Consider the following 13,932-nt stretch of genomic DNA (forward strand, 5'->3'; position numbering starts at 1 on the left):
TTTACAACACGCTCCTTCATTTCACTGTGGCCGCACGGCGCGACTTGGCATACCGAGAGGCAAAACGTGGCGCCAGTGCCCTAGACCGAATAGCGCTGCAGCTCCGAAACCGACGAGAAAAGAGAAATACGAATTGAAACTGTCGGCAGCGCCCTGTGTTCGCAGGCGGTCACCCGCCCAAGCACTGACAACGCCCAGCGTCGCGCAGTAGCGGTGATCGGACGACAAACTGTGTGTTCAGCGTGCTGTGACCTGTGAAGTGTTTTAGCGCGTCCCGACAAGTCTCTTTCGGGTCCCCTATCAGCTCCCACACAATGTGACGATTTCTTTGTCACCATACTTGCCCGGGGAAATCGGCGTTGCCTTTTTGAAGTAGTAAAATCGAAGTGGCCCGTGGGGGGATCGAACCCACGACCTTCGCGTTATTAGCACGACGCTCTAACCAACTGAGCTAACGGGCCTCGGTGCACTCCGTCTTCCAGCGCTTAGAGGGAGTGGCTCTGCGTATTTACAGGTAACATTTCTATGGTAGCAGTCCAACAGTGGACCAGGGTCTCTTCTCCCTTTATTCCGCTGCTTGTAGTAATTTCATTGCGTGCCCGTTTCTCTCGACTGTTTTCAGCTCACGTTTATGAACCAGTAGCTATAACGCGAGGAGGACGTGAAACAGCATTTCGCAGGGTCCAAACTTGTCGTGATTTGTTCCGAAAAAATTACATTCCGGTACCGGGAATCGAACCCGGGCCTCCTGGGTGAAAGCCAGGTATCCTAGCCACTAGACCACACCGGACGCGCACACTATTTTCGGGGTTTACACCCCCTGCACTGGCTTTTCTTGTCGCACTTTCCCTGTTTGCGAGCATCTTTTCGCTCTCCCATGCCGAGGCGCGCATGGCAAAAGTCACAGTCCGTTGCTTTTGGCCTCGTTGTTACAGGGGTAGGAGGAAAAGCAAAGCTGTGAGTAGTAATATTTATTTACTTATTTCGCAAGTAAAGACCTGCAGCCTGTCATTATATAGCAGGTCATACACTGTGTGACTTTACATGTTATATCATACGAAATTCAGTTTTATTACTAGTACATTTTTTCTTGAAAATTTCACAAAAGAACTGCAAGTAGTAATAACGGGAAGTAAGCATTTTCACGCTGAGTTGTTGAAGCCTTATGGATAACAAACTACAAGCTGTTTTGCTCCTTCGCAACCCCAGAGCCGTCAATTTAGCTGTGAACGGAAGTAAATTAAATGCCCCGGGTGAGGATCGAACTCACGACCTTAAGATTATGAGACTTACGCGCTGCCTACTGCGCTACCGAGGCACGTGATGGCCAAACCTTCTGGTATCTCGGCAAGTAGCAAATACTAGTGGTAGAGAGTCTGCACTTGCTGGCTCATTTTTTCTGTTACTACACGTGCATTCCCGGCGCTGCAGGCAACTTGCGATGATAGGCCGACGCCAGTATGCACAATAGCACGCAGGAGTCCAAACGAGAAGACGTGCGCGCTGCGTGTTTGGTTGTTTCCACACGGAATCCCGCGGTTCATTCTCGTGGCCCACGCACTTCGAGTGCGAAGGACACGCAGCTCCACTATCGGGGAAAAAACAAAATGATGCATCGGCCGGGAATCGAACCCGGGCCGCCCGCGTGGCAGGCGAGCATTCTACCACTGAACCACCGATGCTCAGCTGGTTTGCAGCTTCCTTGTGCTTTCCGCGGCAGACGTCTGAAGGGAAAGTGGGACTGCCGTCCAGCGCCGTGGCATCCTCTCGAGAGAATGCTACAAACGCTGAATCCTGCGCTGCACTGCTTAAAAATGACGCCCGAACGCGATCGTCTAAGTAGTGTTGCGGCGCACACACGTGACGACTCTTGCCAAAGGACGCGAAATGTGCGTAGAGACGCTGTCTGGATGCGCTCGCCTACCCCGTAATGCGCCTGCTGCTGCGACCACCTTCAGCCGCCGCCGACAGGCGGGAAGCAGACACAGCGCGGCGTGCGCGCAAGAAAACCGTGCGGTGGTGGTGTAATGGTCAGCATAGTTGCCTTCCAAGCAGTTGATCCGGGTTCGATTCCCGGCCACCGCAGCCTGAGTTTTACTTCTGCGTATGAGTACTTTTGCCACGCGTCATTAAATTAATGTTTCTTTCCTCCTCTTACTGGCTGCAGGCCACCCTATATTGTGTGCGTCGATTCCGCTTGAGTCTCGACTTGTCTCGACTTTGCTCGGCTGACGCGAGAGCTGACGCTCTCCAATCGGCCTATATCAGAAGGACAAGCACGCGAAACGACTGAGAGAGGTATGGCGAGGCGGGCACAACATTACTTACGCCTCAAGTAAAGACCTGCTGCCTGTTATCGTGCATTGTGTGATTTTACATGTTCTGTCAGACAAATTCAGTTTTATTACTAGCACATTTCTTTTTTTCTTTGTTGAAAATTTTACAACACGCTCCTTCATTTCACTGTGGCCGCACGGCGCGACTTGGCATACCGAGAGGCAAAACGTGGCGCCAGTGCCCTAGACCGAATAGCGCTGCAGCTCCGAAACCGACGAGAAAAGAGAAATACGAATTGAAACTGTCGGCAGCGCCCTGTGTTCGCAGGCGGTCACCCGCCCAAGCACTGACAACGCCCAGCGTCGCGCAGTAGCGGTGATCGGACGACAAACTGTGTGTTCAGCGTGCTGTGACCTGTGAAGTGTTTTAGCGCGTCCCGACAAGTCTCTTTCGGGTCCCCTATCAGCTCCCACACAATGTGACGATTTCTTTGTCACCATACTTGCCCGGGGAAATCGGCGTTGCCTTTTTGAAGTAGTAAAATCGAAGTGGCCCGTGGGGGGATCGAACCCACGACCTTCGCGTTATTAGCACGACGCTCTAACCAACTGAGCTAACGGGCCTCGGTGCACTCCGTCTTCCAGCGCTTAGAGGGAGTGGCTCTGCGTATTTACAGGTAACATTTCTATGGTAGCAGTCCAACAGTGGACCAGGGTCTCTTCTCCCTTTATTCCGCTGCTTGTAGTAATTTCATTGCGTGCCCGTTTCTCTCGACTGTTTTCAGCTCACGTTTATGAACCAGTAGCTATAACGCGAGGAGGACGTGAAACAGCATTTCGCAGGGTCCAAACTTGTCGTGATTTGTTCCGAAAAAATTACATTCCGGTACCGGGAATCGAACCCGGGCCTCCTGGGTGAAAGCCAGGTATCCTAGCCACTAGACCACACCGGACGCGCACGCTTGTTTTTGGGGTTTACACCCCCTCCACTGGCTTTTCTTGTCGCACTTTCCCTGTTTGCGAGCATCTTTTCGCTCTCCCATGCCGAGGCGCGCATGGCAAAAGTCACAGTCCGTTGCTTTTGGCCTCGTTGTTACAGGGGTAGGAGGAAAAGCAAAGCTGTGAGTAGTAATATTTATTTACTTATTTCGCAAGTAAAGACCTGCAGCCTGTCATTATATAGCAGGTCATACACTGTGTGACTTTACATGTTATATCATACGAAATTCAGTTTTATTACTAGTACATTTTTTCTTGAAAATTTCACAAAAGAACTGCAAGTAGTAATAACGGGAAGTAAGCATTTTCACGCTGAGTTGTTGAAGCCTTATGGATAACAAACTACAAGCTGTTTTGCTCCTTCGCAACCCCAGAGCCGTCAATTTAGCTGTGAACGGAAGTAAATTAAATGCCCCGGGTGAGGATCGAACTCACGACCTTAAGATTATGAGACTTACGCGCTGCCTACTGCGCTACCGAGGCACGTGATGGCCAAACCTTCTGGTATCTCGGCAAGTAGCAAATACTAGTGGTAGAGAGTCTGCACTTGCTGGCTCATTTTTTCTGTTACTACACGTGCATTCCCGGCGCTGCAGGCAACTTGCGATGATAGGCCGACGCCAGTATGCACAATAGCACGCAGGAGTCCAAACGAGAAGACGTGCGCGCTGCGTGTTTGGTTGTTTCCACACGGAATCCCGCGGTTCATTCTCGTGGCCCACGCACTTCGAGTGCGAAGGACACGCAGCTCCACTATCGGGGAAAAAACAAAATGATGCATCGGCCGGGAATCGAACCCGGGCCGCCCGCGTGGCAGGCGAGCATTCTACCACTGAACCACCGATGCTCAGCTAGTTTGCAGCTTCCTTGTGCTTTCCGCGGCAGACGTCTGAAGGGAAAGTGGGACTGCCGTCCAGCGCCGTGGCATCCTCTCGAGAGAATGCTACAAACGCTGAATCCTGCGCTGCACTGCTTAAAAATGACGCCCGAACGCGATCGTCTAAGTAGTGTTGCGGCGCACACACGTGACGACTCTTGCCAAAGGACGCGAAATGTGCGTAGAGACGCTGTCTGGATGCGCTCGCCTACCCCGTAATGCGCCTGCTGCTGCGACCACCTTCAGCCGCCGCCGACAGGCGGGAAGCAGACACAGCGCGGCGTGCGCGCAAGAAAACCGTGCGGTGGTGGTGTAATGGTCAGCATAGTTGCCTTCCAAGCAGTTGATCCGGGTTCGATTCCCGGCCACCGCAGCCTGAGTTTTACTTCTGCGTATGAGTACTTTTGCCACGCGTCATTAAATTAATGTTTCTTTCCTCCTCTTACTGGCTGCAGGCCACCCTATATTGTGTGCGTCGATTCCGCTTGAGTCTCGACTTGTCTCGACTTTGCTCGGCTGACGCGAGAGCTGACGCTCTCCAATCGGCCTATATCAGAAGGACAAGCACGCGAAACGACTGAGAGAGGTATGGCGAGGCGGGCACAACATTACTTACGCCTCAAGTAAAGACCTGCTGCCTGTTATCGTGCATTGTGTGATTTTACATGTTCTGTCAGACAAATTCAGTTTTATTACTAGCACATTTCTTTTTTTCTTTGTTGAAAATTTTACAACACGCTCCTTCATTTCACTGTGGCCGCACGGCGCGACTTGGCATACCGAGAGGCAAAACGTGGCGCCAGTGCCCTAGACCGAATAGCGCTGCAGCTCCGAAACCGACGAGAAAAGAGAAATACGAATTGAAACTGTCGGCAGCGCCCTGTGTTCGCAGGCGGTCACCCGCCCAAGCACTGACAACGCCCAGCGTCGCGCAGTAGCGGTGATCGGACGACAAACTGTGTGTTCAGCGTGCTGTGACCTGTGAAGTGTTTTAGCGCGTCCCGACAAGTCTCTTTCGGGTCCCCTATCAGCTCCCACACAATGTGACGATTTCTTTGTCACCATACTTGCCCGGGGAAATCGGCGTTGCCTTTTTGAAGTAGTAAAATCGAAGTGGCCCGTGGGGGGATCGAACCCACGACCTTCGCGTTATTAGCACGACGCTCTAACCAACTGAGCTAACGGGCCTCGGTGCACTCCGTCTTCCAGCGCTTAGAGGGAGTGGCTCTGCGTATTTACAGGTAACATTTCTATGGTAGCAGTCCAACAGTGGACCAGGGTCTCTTCTCCCTTTATTCCGCTGCTTGTAGTAATTTCATTGCGTGCCCGTTTCTCTCGACTGTTTTCAGCTCACGTTTATGAACCAGTAGCTATAACGCGAGGAGGACGTGAAACAGCATTTCGCAGGGTCCAAACTTGTCGTGATTTGTTCCGAAAAAATTACATTCCGGTACCGGGAATCGAACCCGGGCCTCCTGGGTGAAAGCCAGGTATCCTAGCCACTAGACCACACCGGACGCGCACGCTTGTTTTTGGGGTTTACACCCCCTCCACTGGCTTTTCTTGTCGCACTTTCCCTGTTTGCGAGCATCTTTTCGCTCTCCCATGCCGAGGCGCGCATGGCAAAAGTCACAGTCCGTTGCTTTTGGCCTCGTTGTTACAGGGGTAGGAGGAAAAGCAAAGCTGTGAGTAGTAATATTTATTTACTTATTTCGCAAGTAAAGACCTGCAGCCTGTCATTATATAGCAGGTCATACACTGTGTGACTTTACATGTTATATCATACGAAATTCAGTTTTATTACTAGTACATTTTTTCTTGAAAATTTCACAAAAGAACTGCAAGTAGTAATAACGGGAAGTAAGCATTTTCACGCTGAGTTGTTGAAGCCTTATGGATAACAAACTACAAGCTGTTTTGCTCCTTCGCAACCCCAGAGCCGTCAATTTAGCTGTGAACGGAAGTAAATTAAATGCCCCGGGTGAGGATCGAACTCACGACCTTAAGATTATGAGACTTACGCGCTGCCTACTGCGCTACCGAGGCACGTGATGGCCAAACCTTCTGGTATCTCGGCAAGTAGCAAATACTAGTGGTAGAGAGTCTGCACTTGCTGGCTCATTTTTTCTGTTACTACACGTGCATTCCCGGCGCTGCAGGCAACTTGCGATGATAGGCCGACGCCAGTATGCACAATAGCACGCAGGAGTCCAAACGAGAAGACGTGCGCGCTGCGTGTTTGGTTGTTTCCACACGGAATCCCGCGGTTCATTCTCGTGGCCCACGCACTTCGAGTGCGAAGGACACGCAGCTCCACTATCGGGGAAAAAACAAAATGATGCATCGGCCGGGAATCGAACCCGGGCCGCCCGCGTGGCAGGCGAGCATTCTACCACTGAACCACCGATGCTCAGCTAGTTTGCAGCTTCCTTGTGCTTTCCGCGGCAGACGTCTGAAGGGAAAGTGGGACTGCCGTCCAGCGCCGTGGCATCCTCTCGAGAGAATGCTACAAACGCTGAATCCTGCGCTGCACTGCTTAAAAATGACGCCCGAACGCGATCGTCTAAGTAGTGTTGCGGCGCACACACGTGACGACTCTTGCCAAAGGACGCGAAATGTGCGTAGAGACGCTGTCTGGATGCGCTCGCCTACCCCGTAATGCGCCTGCTGCTGCGACCACCTTCAGCCGCCGCCGACAGGCGGGAAGCAGACACAGCGCGGCGTGCGCGCAAGAAAACCGTGCGGTGGTGGTGTAATGGTCAGCATAGTTGCCTTCCAAGCAGTTGATCCGGGTTCGATTCCCGGCCACCGCAGCCTGAGTTTTACTTCTGCGTATGAGTACTTTTGCCACGCGTCATTAAATTAATGTTTCTTTCCTCCTCTTACTGGCTGCAGGCCACCCTATATTGTGTGCGTCGATTCCGCTTGAGTCTCGACTTGTCTCGACTTTGCTCGGCTGACGCGAGAGCTGACGCTCTCCAATCGGCCTATATCAGAAGGACAAGCACGCGAAACGACTGAGAGAGGTATGGCGAGGCGGGCACAACATTACTTACGCCTCAAGTAAAGACCTGCTGCCTGTTATCGTGCATTGTGTGATTTTACATGTTCTGTCAGACAAATTCAGTTTTATTACTAGCACATTTCTTTTTTTCTTTGTTGAAAATTTTACAACACGCTCCTTCATTTCACTGTGGCCGCACGGCGCGACTTGGCATACCGAGAGGCAAAACGTGGCGCCAGTGCCCTAGACCGAATAGCGCTGCAGCTCCGAAACCGACGAGAAAAGAGAAATACGAATTGAAACTGTCGGCAGCGCCCTGTGTTCGCAGGCGGTCACCCGCCCAAGCACTGACAACGCCCAGCGTCGCGCAGTAGCGGTGATCGGACGACAAACTGTGTGTTCAGCGTGCTGTGACCTGTGAAGTGTTTTAGCGCGTCCCGACAAGTCTCTTTCGGGTCCCCTATCAGCTCCCACACAATGTGACGATTTCTTTGTCACCATACTTGCCCGGGGAAATCGGCGTTGCCTTTTTGAAGTAGTAAAATCGAAGTGGCCCGTGGGGGGATCGAACCCACGACCTTCGCGTTATTAGCACGACGCTCTAACCAACTGAGCTAACGGGCCTCGGTGCACTCCGTCTTCCAGCGCTTAGAGGGAGTGGCTCTGCGTATTTACAGGTAACATTTCTATGGTAGCAGTCCAACAGTGGACCAGGGTCTCTTCTCCCTTTATTCCGCTGCTCGTAGTAATTTCATTGCGTGCCCGTTTCTCTCGACTGTTTTCAGCTCACGTTTATGAACCAGTAGCTATAACGCGAGGAGGACGTGAAACAGCATTTCGCAGGGTCCAAACTTGTCGTGATTTGTTCCGAAAAAATTACATTCTGGTACCGGGAATCGAACCCGGGCCTCCTGGGTGAAAGCCAGGTATCCTAGCCACTAGACCACACCGGACGCGCACGCTTGTTTTTGGGGTTTACACCCCCTCCACTGGCTTTCCGTGTCGCACTTTCCCTGTTTGCGAGCATCTTTTCGCTCTCCCATGCCGAGGCGCGCATGGCAAAAGTCACAGTCCGTTGCTTTTGGCCTCGTTGTTACAGGGGTAGGAGGAAAAGCAAAGCTGTGAGTAGTAATATTTATTTACTTATTTCGCAAGTAAAGACCTGCAGCCTGTCATTATATAGCAGGTCATACACTGTGTGACTTTACATGTTATATCATACGAAATTCAGTTTTATTACTAGTACATTTTTTCTTGAAAATTTCACAAAAGAACTGCAAGTAGTAATAACGGGAAGTAAGCATTTTCACGCTGAGTTGTTGAAGCCTTATGGATAACAAACTACAAGCTGTTTTGCTCCTTCGCAACCCCAGAGCCGTCAATTTAGCTGTGAACGGAAGTAAATTAAATGCCCCGGGTGAGGATCGAACTCACGACCTTAAGATTATGAGACTTACGCGCTGCCTACTGCGCTACCGAGGCACGTGATGGCCAAACCTTCTGGTATCTCGGCAAGTAGCAAATACTAGTGGTAGAGAGTCTGCACTTGCTGGCTCATTTTTTCTGTTACTACACGTGCATTCCCGGCGCTGCAGGCAACTTGCGATGATAGGCCGACGCCAGTATGCACAATAGCACGCAGGAGTCCAAACGAGAAGACGTGCGCACTGCGTGTTTGGTTGTTTCCACACGGAATCCCGCGGTTCATTCTCGTGGCCCACGCACTTCGAGTGCGAAGGACACGCAGCTCCACTATCGGGGAAAAAACAAAATGATGCATCGGCCGGGAATCGAACCCGGGCCGCCCGCGTGGCAGGCGAGCATTCTACCACTGAACCACCGATGCTCAGCTAGTTTGCAGCTTCCTTGTGCTTTCCGCGGCAGACGTCTGAAGGGAAAGTGGGACTGCCGTCCAGCGCCGTGGCATCCTCTCGAGAGAATGCTACAAACGCTGAATCCTGCGCTGCACTGCTTAAAAATGACGCCCGAACGCGATCGTCTAAGTAGTGTTGCGGCGCACGCACGCGACGACTCTTGCCAAAGGACGCGAAATGTGCGTAGAGACGCTGTCTGGATGCGCTCGCCTACCCCGTAATGCGCCTGCTGCTGCGACCTCCTTCAGCCGCCGCCGACAGGCGGGAAGCAGACACAGCGCGGCGTGCGCGCAAGAAAACCGTGCGGTGGTGGTGTAATGGTCAGCATAGTTGCCTTCCAAGCAGTTGATCCGGGTTCGATTCCCGGCCACCGCAGCCTGCGTTTTACTTCTGCGTATGAGTACTTTTGCCACGCGTCATTAAATTAATGTTTCTTTCCTCCTCTTACTGGCTGCAGGCCACCCTATATTGTGTGCGTCGATTCCGCTTGAGTCTCGACTTGTCTCGACTTTGCTCGGCTGACGCGAGAGCTGACGCTCTCCAATCGGCCTATATCAGAAGGACAAGCACGCGAAACGACTGAGAGAGGTATGGCGAGGCGGGCACAACATTACTTACGCCTCAAGTAAAGACCTGCTGCCTGTTATCGTGCATTGTGTGATTTTACATGTTCTGTCAGACAAATTCAGTTTTATTACTAGCACATTTCTTTTTTTCTTTGTTGAAAATTTTACAACACGCTCCTTCATTTCACTGTGGCCGCACGGCGCGACTTGGCATACCGAGAGGCAAAACGTGGCGCCAGTGCCCTAGACCGAATAGCGCTGCAGCTCCGAAACCGACGAGAAAAGAGAAATACGAATTGAAACTGTCGGCAGCGCCCTGTGTTCGCAGGCGGTCACCCGCCCAAGCACTGACAACGCCCAGCGTCGCGCAGTAGCGGTGATCGGACGACAAACTGTGTGTTCAGCGTGCTGTGACCTGTGAAGTGTTTTAGCGCGTCCCGACAAGTCTCTTTCGGGTCCCCTATCAGCTCCCACACAATGTGACGATTTCTTTGTCACCATACTTGCCCGGGGAAATCGGCGTTGCCTTTTTGAAGTAGTAAAATCGAAGTGGCCCGTGGGGGGATCGAACCCACGACCTTCGCGTTATTAGCACGACGCTCTAACCAACTGAGCTAACGGGCCTCGGTGCACTCCGTCTTCCAGCGCTTAGAGGGAGTGGCTCTGCGTATTTACAGGTAACATTTCTATGGTAGCAGTCCAACAGTGGACCAGGGTCTCTTCTCCCTTTATTCCGCTGCTCGTAGTAATTTCATTGCGTGCCCGTTTCTCTCGACTGTTTTCAGCTCACGTTTATGAACCAGTAGCTATAACGCGAGGAGGACGTGAAACAGCATTTCGCAGGGTCCAAACTTGTCGTGATTTGTTCCGAAAAAATTACATTCCGGTACCGGGAATCGAACCCGGGCCTCCTGGGTGAAAGCCAGGTATCCTAGCCACTAGACCACACCGGACGCGCACGCTTATTTTTGGGGTTTACACCCCCTCCACTGGCTTTCCGTGTCGCACTTTCCCTGTTTGCGAGCATCTTTTCGCTCTCCCATGCCGAGGCGCGCATGGCAAAAGTCACAGTCCGTTGCTTTTGGCCTCGTTGTTACAGGGGTAGGAGGAAAAGCAAAGCTGTGAGTAGTAATATTTATTTACTTATTTCGCAAGTAAAGACCTGCAGCCTGTCATTATATAGCAGGTCATACACTGTGTGACTTTACATGTTATATCATACGAAATTCAGTTTTATTACTAGTACATTTTTTCTTGAAAATTTCACAAAAGAACTGCAAGTAGTAATAACGGGAAGTAAGCATTTTCACGCTGAGTTGTTGAAGCCTTATGGATAACAAACTACAAGCTGTTTTGCTCCTTCGCAACCCCAGAGCCGTCAATTTAGCTGTGAACGGAAGTAAATTAAATGCCCCGGGTGAGGATCGAACTCACGACCTTAAGATTATGAGACTTACGCGCTGCCTACTGCGCTACCGAGGCACGTGATGGCCAAACCTTCTGGTATCTCGGCAAGTAGCAAATACTAGTGGTAGAGAGTCTGCACTTGCTGGCTCATTTTTTCTGTTACTACACGTGCATTCCCGGCGCTGCAGGCAACTTGCGATGATAGGCCGACGCCAGTATGCACAATAGCACGCAGGAGTCCAAACGAGAAGACGTGCGCACTGCGTGTTTGGTTGTTTCCACACGGAATCCCGCGGTTCATTCTCGTGGCCCACGCACTTCGAGTGCGAAGGACACGCAGCTCCACTATCGGGGAAAAAACAAAATGATGCATCGGCCGGGAATCGAACCCGGGCCGCCCGCGTGGCAGGCGAGCATTCTACCACTGAACCACCGATGCTCAGCTAGTTTGCAGCTTCCTTGTGCTTTCCGCGGCAGACGTCTGAAGGGAAAGTGGGACTGCCGTCCAGCGCCGTGGCATCCTCTCGAGAGAATGCTACAAACGCTGAATCCTGCGCTGCACTGCTTAAAAATGACGCCCGAACGCGATCGTCTAAGTAGTGTTGCGGCGCACGCACGCGACGACTCTTGCCAAAGGACGCGAAATGTGCGTAGAGACGCTGTCTGGATGCGCTCGCCTACCCCGTAATGCGCCTGCTGCTGCGACCTCCTTCAGCCGCCGCCGACAGGCGGGAAGCAGACACAGCGCGGCGTGCGCGCAAGAAAACCGTGCGGTGGTGGTGTAATGGTCAGCATAGTTGCCTTCCAAGCAGTTGATCCGGGTTCGATTCCCGGCCACCGCAGCCTGCGTTTTACTTCTGCGTATGAGTACTTTTGCCACGCGTCATTAAATTAATGTTTCTTTCCTCCTCTTACTGGCTGCAGGCCACCCTATATTGTGTGCGTCGATTCCGCTTGAGTCTCGACTTGTCTCGACTTTGCTCGGCTGACGCGAGAGCTGACGCTCTCCAATCGGCCTATATCAGAAGGACAAGCACGCGAAACGACTGAGAGAGGTATGGCGAGGCGGGCACAACATTACTTACGCCTCAAGTAAAGACCTGCTGCCTGTTATCGTGCATTGTGTGATTTTACATGTTCTGTCAGACAAATTCAGTTTTATTACTAGCACATTTCTTTTTTTCTTTGTTGAAAATTTTACAACACGCTCCTTCATTTCACTGTGGCCGCACGGCGCGACTTGGCATACCGAGAGGCAAAACGTGGCGCCAGTGCCCTAGACCGAATAGCGCTGCAGCTCCGAAACCGACGAGAAAAGAGAAATACGAATTGAAACTGTCGGCAGCGCCCTGTGTTCGCAGGCGGTCACCCGCCCAAGCACTGACAACGCCCAGCGTCGCGCAGTAGCGGTGATCGGACGACAAACTGTGTGTTCAGCGTGCTGTGACCTGTGAAGTGTTTTAGCGCGTCCCGACAAGTCTCTTTCGGGTCCCCTATCAGCTCCCACACAATGTGACGATTTCTTTGTCACCATACTTGCCCGGGGAAATCGGCGTTGCCTTTTTGAAGTAGTAAAATCGAAGTGGCCCGTGGGGGGATCGAACCCACGACCTTCGCGTTATTAGCACGACGCTCTAACCAACTGAGCTAACGGGCCTCGGTGCACTCCGTCTTCCAGCGCTTAGAGGGAGTGGCTCTGCGTATTTACAGGTAACATTTCTATGGTAGCAGTCCAACAGTGGACCAGGGTCTCTTCTCCCTTTATTCCGCTGCTTGTAGTAATTTCATTGCGTGCCCGTTTCTCTCGACTGTTTTCAGCTCACGTTTATGAACCAGTAGCTATAACGCGAGGAGGACGTGAAACAGCATTTCGCAGGGTCCAAACTTGTCGTGATTTGTTCCGAAAAAATTACATTCCGGTACCGGGAATCGAACCCGGGCCTCCTGGGTGAAAGCCAGGTATCCTAGCCACTAGACCACACCGGACGCGCACGCTTGTTTTTGGGGTTTACACCCCCTCCACTGGCTTTTCTTGTCGCACTTTCCCTGTTTGCGAGCATCTTTTCGCTCTCCCATGCCGAGGCGCGCATGGCAAAAGTCACAGTCCGTTGCTTTTGGCCTCGTTGTTACAGGGGTAGGAGGAAAAGCAAAGCTGTGAGTAGTAATATTTATTTACTTATTTCGCAAGTAAAGACCTGCAGCCTGTCATTATATAGCAGGTCATACACTGTGTGACTTTACATGTTATATCATACGAAATTCAGTTTTATTACTAGTACATTTTTTCTTGAAAATTTCACAAAAGAACTGCAAGTAGTAATAACGGGAAGTAAGCATTTTCACGCTGAGTTGTTGAAGCCTTATGGATAACAAACTACAAGCTGTTTTGCTCCTTCGCAACCCCAGAGCCGTCAATTTAGCTGTGAACGGAAGTAAATTAAATGCCCCGGGTGAGGATCGAACTCACGACCTTAAGATTATGAGACTTACGCGCTGCCTACTGCGCTACCGAGGCACGTGATGGCCAAACCTTCTGGTATCTCGGCAAGTAGCAAATACTAGTGGTAGAGAGTCTGCACTTGCTGGCTCATTTTTTCTGTTACTACACGTGCATTCCCGGCGCTGCAGGCAACTTGCGATGATAGGCCGACGCCAGTATGCACAATAGCACGCAGGAGTCCAAACGAGAAGACGTGCGCGCTGCGTGTTTGGTTGTTTCCACACGGAATCCCGCGGTTCATTCTCGTGGCCCACGCACTTCGAGTGCGAAGGACACGCAGCTCCACTATCGGGGAAAAAACAAAATGATGCATCGGCCGGGAATCGAACCCGGGCCGCCCGCGTGGCAGGCGAGCATTCTACCACTGAACCACCGATGCTCAGCTAGTTTGCAGCTTCCTTGTGCTTTCCGCGGCAGACGTCTGAAGGG

General features: G+C 51.7%; 29 non-coding genes across 29 annotated transcripts; 5 read left to right on the forward strand and 24 right to left on the reverse strand.

Annotated features, from left to right (window-relative positions):
* Nucleotides 1-387: 387 nt before the first annotated feature.
* Nucleotides 388-461, reverse strand: Trnai-aau (transfer RNA isoleucine (anticodon AAU)). Its single transcript has one exon. It is a non-coding gene; the product is annotated as a tRNA-Ile (tRNA).
* Nucleotides 462-718: 257 nt separating this feature from the next.
* Trnae-uuc (transfer RNA glutamic acid (anticodon UUC)) lies at nt 719-790 on the reverse strand. Its single transcript has one exon. It is a non-coding gene; the product is annotated as a tRNA-Glu (tRNA).
* Nucleotides 791-1,245: 455 nt separating this feature from the next.
* Trnam-cau (transfer RNA methionine (anticodon CAU)) lies at nt 1,246-1,318 on the reverse strand. The gene has a single exon. It is a non-coding gene; the product is annotated as a tRNA-Met (tRNA).
* Nucleotides 1,319-1,611: 293 nt separating this feature from the next.
* Nucleotides 1,612-1,682, reverse strand: Trnag-gcc (transfer RNA glycine (anticodon GCC)). Its single transcript has one exon. It is a non-coding gene; the product is annotated as a tRNA-Gly (tRNA).
* Nucleotides 1,683-2,013: 331 nt separating this feature from the next.
* Trnag-ucc (transfer RNA glycine (anticodon UCC)) lies at nt 2,014-2,085 on the forward strand. Its single transcript has one exon. It is a non-coding gene; the product is annotated as a tRNA-Gly (tRNA).
* Nucleotides 2,086-2,826: 741 nt separating this feature from the next.
* Nucleotides 2,827-2,900, reverse strand: Trnai-aau (transfer RNA isoleucine (anticodon AAU)). Its single transcript has one exon. It is a non-coding gene; the product is annotated as a tRNA-Ile (tRNA).
* A 257-nt stretch (nt 2,901-3,157) lies between these two features.
* On the reverse strand, nt 3,158-3,229 carry Trnae-uuc (transfer RNA glutamic acid (anticodon UUC)). Its single transcript has one exon. It is a non-coding gene; the product is annotated as a tRNA-Glu (tRNA).
* A 456-nt stretch (nt 3,230-3,685) lies between these two features.
* Trnam-cau (transfer RNA methionine (anticodon CAU)) lies at nt 3,686-3,758 on the reverse strand. Its single transcript has one exon. It is a non-coding gene; the product is annotated as a tRNA-Met (tRNA).
* A 293-nt stretch (nt 3,759-4,051) lies between these two features.
* Nucleotides 4,052-4,122, reverse strand: Trnag-gcc (transfer RNA glycine (anticodon GCC)). Its single transcript has one exon. It is a non-coding gene; the product is annotated as a tRNA-Gly (tRNA).
* Nucleotides 4,123-4,453: 331 nt separating this feature from the next.
* Nucleotides 4,454-4,525, forward strand: Trnag-ucc (transfer RNA glycine (anticodon UCC)). The gene has a single exon. It is a non-coding gene; the product is annotated as a tRNA-Gly (tRNA).
* Nucleotides 4,526-5,266: 741 nt separating this feature from the next.
* Nucleotides 5,267-5,340, reverse strand: Trnai-aau (transfer RNA isoleucine (anticodon AAU)). Its single transcript has one exon. It is a non-coding gene; the product is annotated as a tRNA-Ile (tRNA).
* Nucleotides 5,341-5,597: 257 nt separating this feature from the next.
* Trnae-uuc (transfer RNA glutamic acid (anticodon UUC)) lies at nt 5,598-5,669 on the reverse strand. Its single transcript has one exon. It is a non-coding gene; the product is annotated as a tRNA-Glu (tRNA).
* A 456-nt stretch (nt 5,670-6,125) lies between these two features.
* Nucleotides 6,126-6,198, reverse strand: Trnam-cau (transfer RNA methionine (anticodon CAU)). Its single transcript has one exon. It is a non-coding gene; the product is annotated as a tRNA-Met (tRNA).
* A 293-nt stretch (nt 6,199-6,491) lies between these two features.
* On the reverse strand, nt 6,492-6,562 carry Trnag-gcc (transfer RNA glycine (anticodon GCC)). The gene has a single exon. It is a non-coding gene; the product is annotated as a tRNA-Gly (tRNA).
* A 331-nt stretch (nt 6,563-6,893) lies between these two features.
* Trnag-ucc (transfer RNA glycine (anticodon UCC)) lies at nt 6,894-6,965 on the forward strand. Its single transcript has one exon. It is a non-coding gene; the product is annotated as a tRNA-Gly (tRNA).
* A 741-nt stretch (nt 6,966-7,706) lies between these two features.
* Nucleotides 7,707-7,780, reverse strand: Trnai-aau (transfer RNA isoleucine (anticodon AAU)). Its single transcript has one exon. It is a non-coding gene; the product is annotated as a tRNA-Ile (tRNA).
* Nucleotides 7,781-8,037: 257 nt separating this feature from the next.
* Nucleotides 8,038-8,109, reverse strand: Trnae-uuc (transfer RNA glutamic acid (anticodon UUC)). The gene has a single exon. It is a non-coding gene; the product is annotated as a tRNA-Glu (tRNA).
* Nucleotides 8,110-8,565: 456 nt separating this feature from the next.
* Nucleotides 8,566-8,638, reverse strand: Trnam-cau (transfer RNA methionine (anticodon CAU)). Its single transcript has one exon. It is a non-coding gene; the product is annotated as a tRNA-Met (tRNA).
* Nucleotides 8,639-8,931: 293 nt separating this feature from the next.
* Trnag-gcc (transfer RNA glycine (anticodon GCC)) lies at nt 8,932-9,002 on the reverse strand. The gene has a single exon. It is a non-coding gene; the product is annotated as a tRNA-Gly (tRNA).
* A 331-nt stretch (nt 9,003-9,333) lies between these two features.
* Nucleotides 9,334-9,405, forward strand: Trnag-ucc (transfer RNA glycine (anticodon UCC)). Its single transcript has one exon. It is a non-coding gene; the product is annotated as a tRNA-Gly (tRNA).
* Nucleotides 9,406-10,146: 741 nt separating this feature from the next.
* Trnai-aau (transfer RNA isoleucine (anticodon AAU)) lies at nt 10,147-10,220 on the reverse strand. Its single transcript has one exon. It is a non-coding gene; the product is annotated as a tRNA-Ile (tRNA).
* Nucleotides 10,221-10,477: 257 nt separating this feature from the next.
* Nucleotides 10,478-10,549, reverse strand: Trnae-uuc (transfer RNA glutamic acid (anticodon UUC)). The gene has a single exon. It is a non-coding gene; the product is annotated as a tRNA-Glu (tRNA).
* A 456-nt stretch (nt 10,550-11,005) lies between these two features.
* On the reverse strand, nt 11,006-11,078 carry Trnam-cau (transfer RNA methionine (anticodon CAU)). Its single transcript has one exon. It is a non-coding gene; the product is annotated as a tRNA-Met (tRNA).
* A 293-nt stretch (nt 11,079-11,371) lies between these two features.
* Trnag-gcc (transfer RNA glycine (anticodon GCC)) lies at nt 11,372-11,442 on the reverse strand. Its single transcript has one exon. It is a non-coding gene; the product is annotated as a tRNA-Gly (tRNA).
* A 331-nt stretch (nt 11,443-11,773) lies between these two features.
* Trnag-ucc (transfer RNA glycine (anticodon UCC)) lies at nt 11,774-11,845 on the forward strand. Its single transcript has one exon. It is a non-coding gene; the product is annotated as a tRNA-Gly (tRNA).
* Nucleotides 11,846-12,586: 741 nt separating this feature from the next.
* On the reverse strand, nt 12,587-12,660 carry Trnai-aau (transfer RNA isoleucine (anticodon AAU)). Its single transcript has one exon. It is a non-coding gene; the product is annotated as a tRNA-Ile (tRNA).
* Nucleotides 12,661-12,917: 257 nt separating this feature from the next.
* Nucleotides 12,918-12,989, reverse strand: Trnae-uuc (transfer RNA glutamic acid (anticodon UUC)). The gene has a single exon. It is a non-coding gene; the product is annotated as a tRNA-Glu (tRNA).
* A 456-nt stretch (nt 12,990-13,445) lies between these two features.
* Nucleotides 13,446-13,518, reverse strand: Trnam-cau (transfer RNA methionine (anticodon CAU)). Its single transcript has one exon. It is a non-coding gene; the product is annotated as a tRNA-Met (tRNA).
* Nucleotides 13,519-13,811: 293 nt separating this feature from the next.
* Trnag-gcc (transfer RNA glycine (anticodon GCC)) lies at nt 13,812-13,882 on the reverse strand. Its single transcript has one exon. It is a non-coding gene; the product is annotated as a tRNA-Gly (tRNA).
* Between the last annotated feature and the right edge of the window lie 50 nt (nt 13,883-13,932).

Source organism: Schistocerca gregaria, chromosome 2 (assembly GCF_023897955.1).
Source record: "Schistocerca gregaria isolate iqSchGreg1 chromosome 2, iqSchGreg1.2, whole genome shotgun sequence".
In the NCBI taxonomy this organism is placed as follows: Eukaryota; Metazoa; Arthropoda; class Insecta; order Orthoptera; family Acrididae; genus Schistocerca; species Schistocerca gregaria.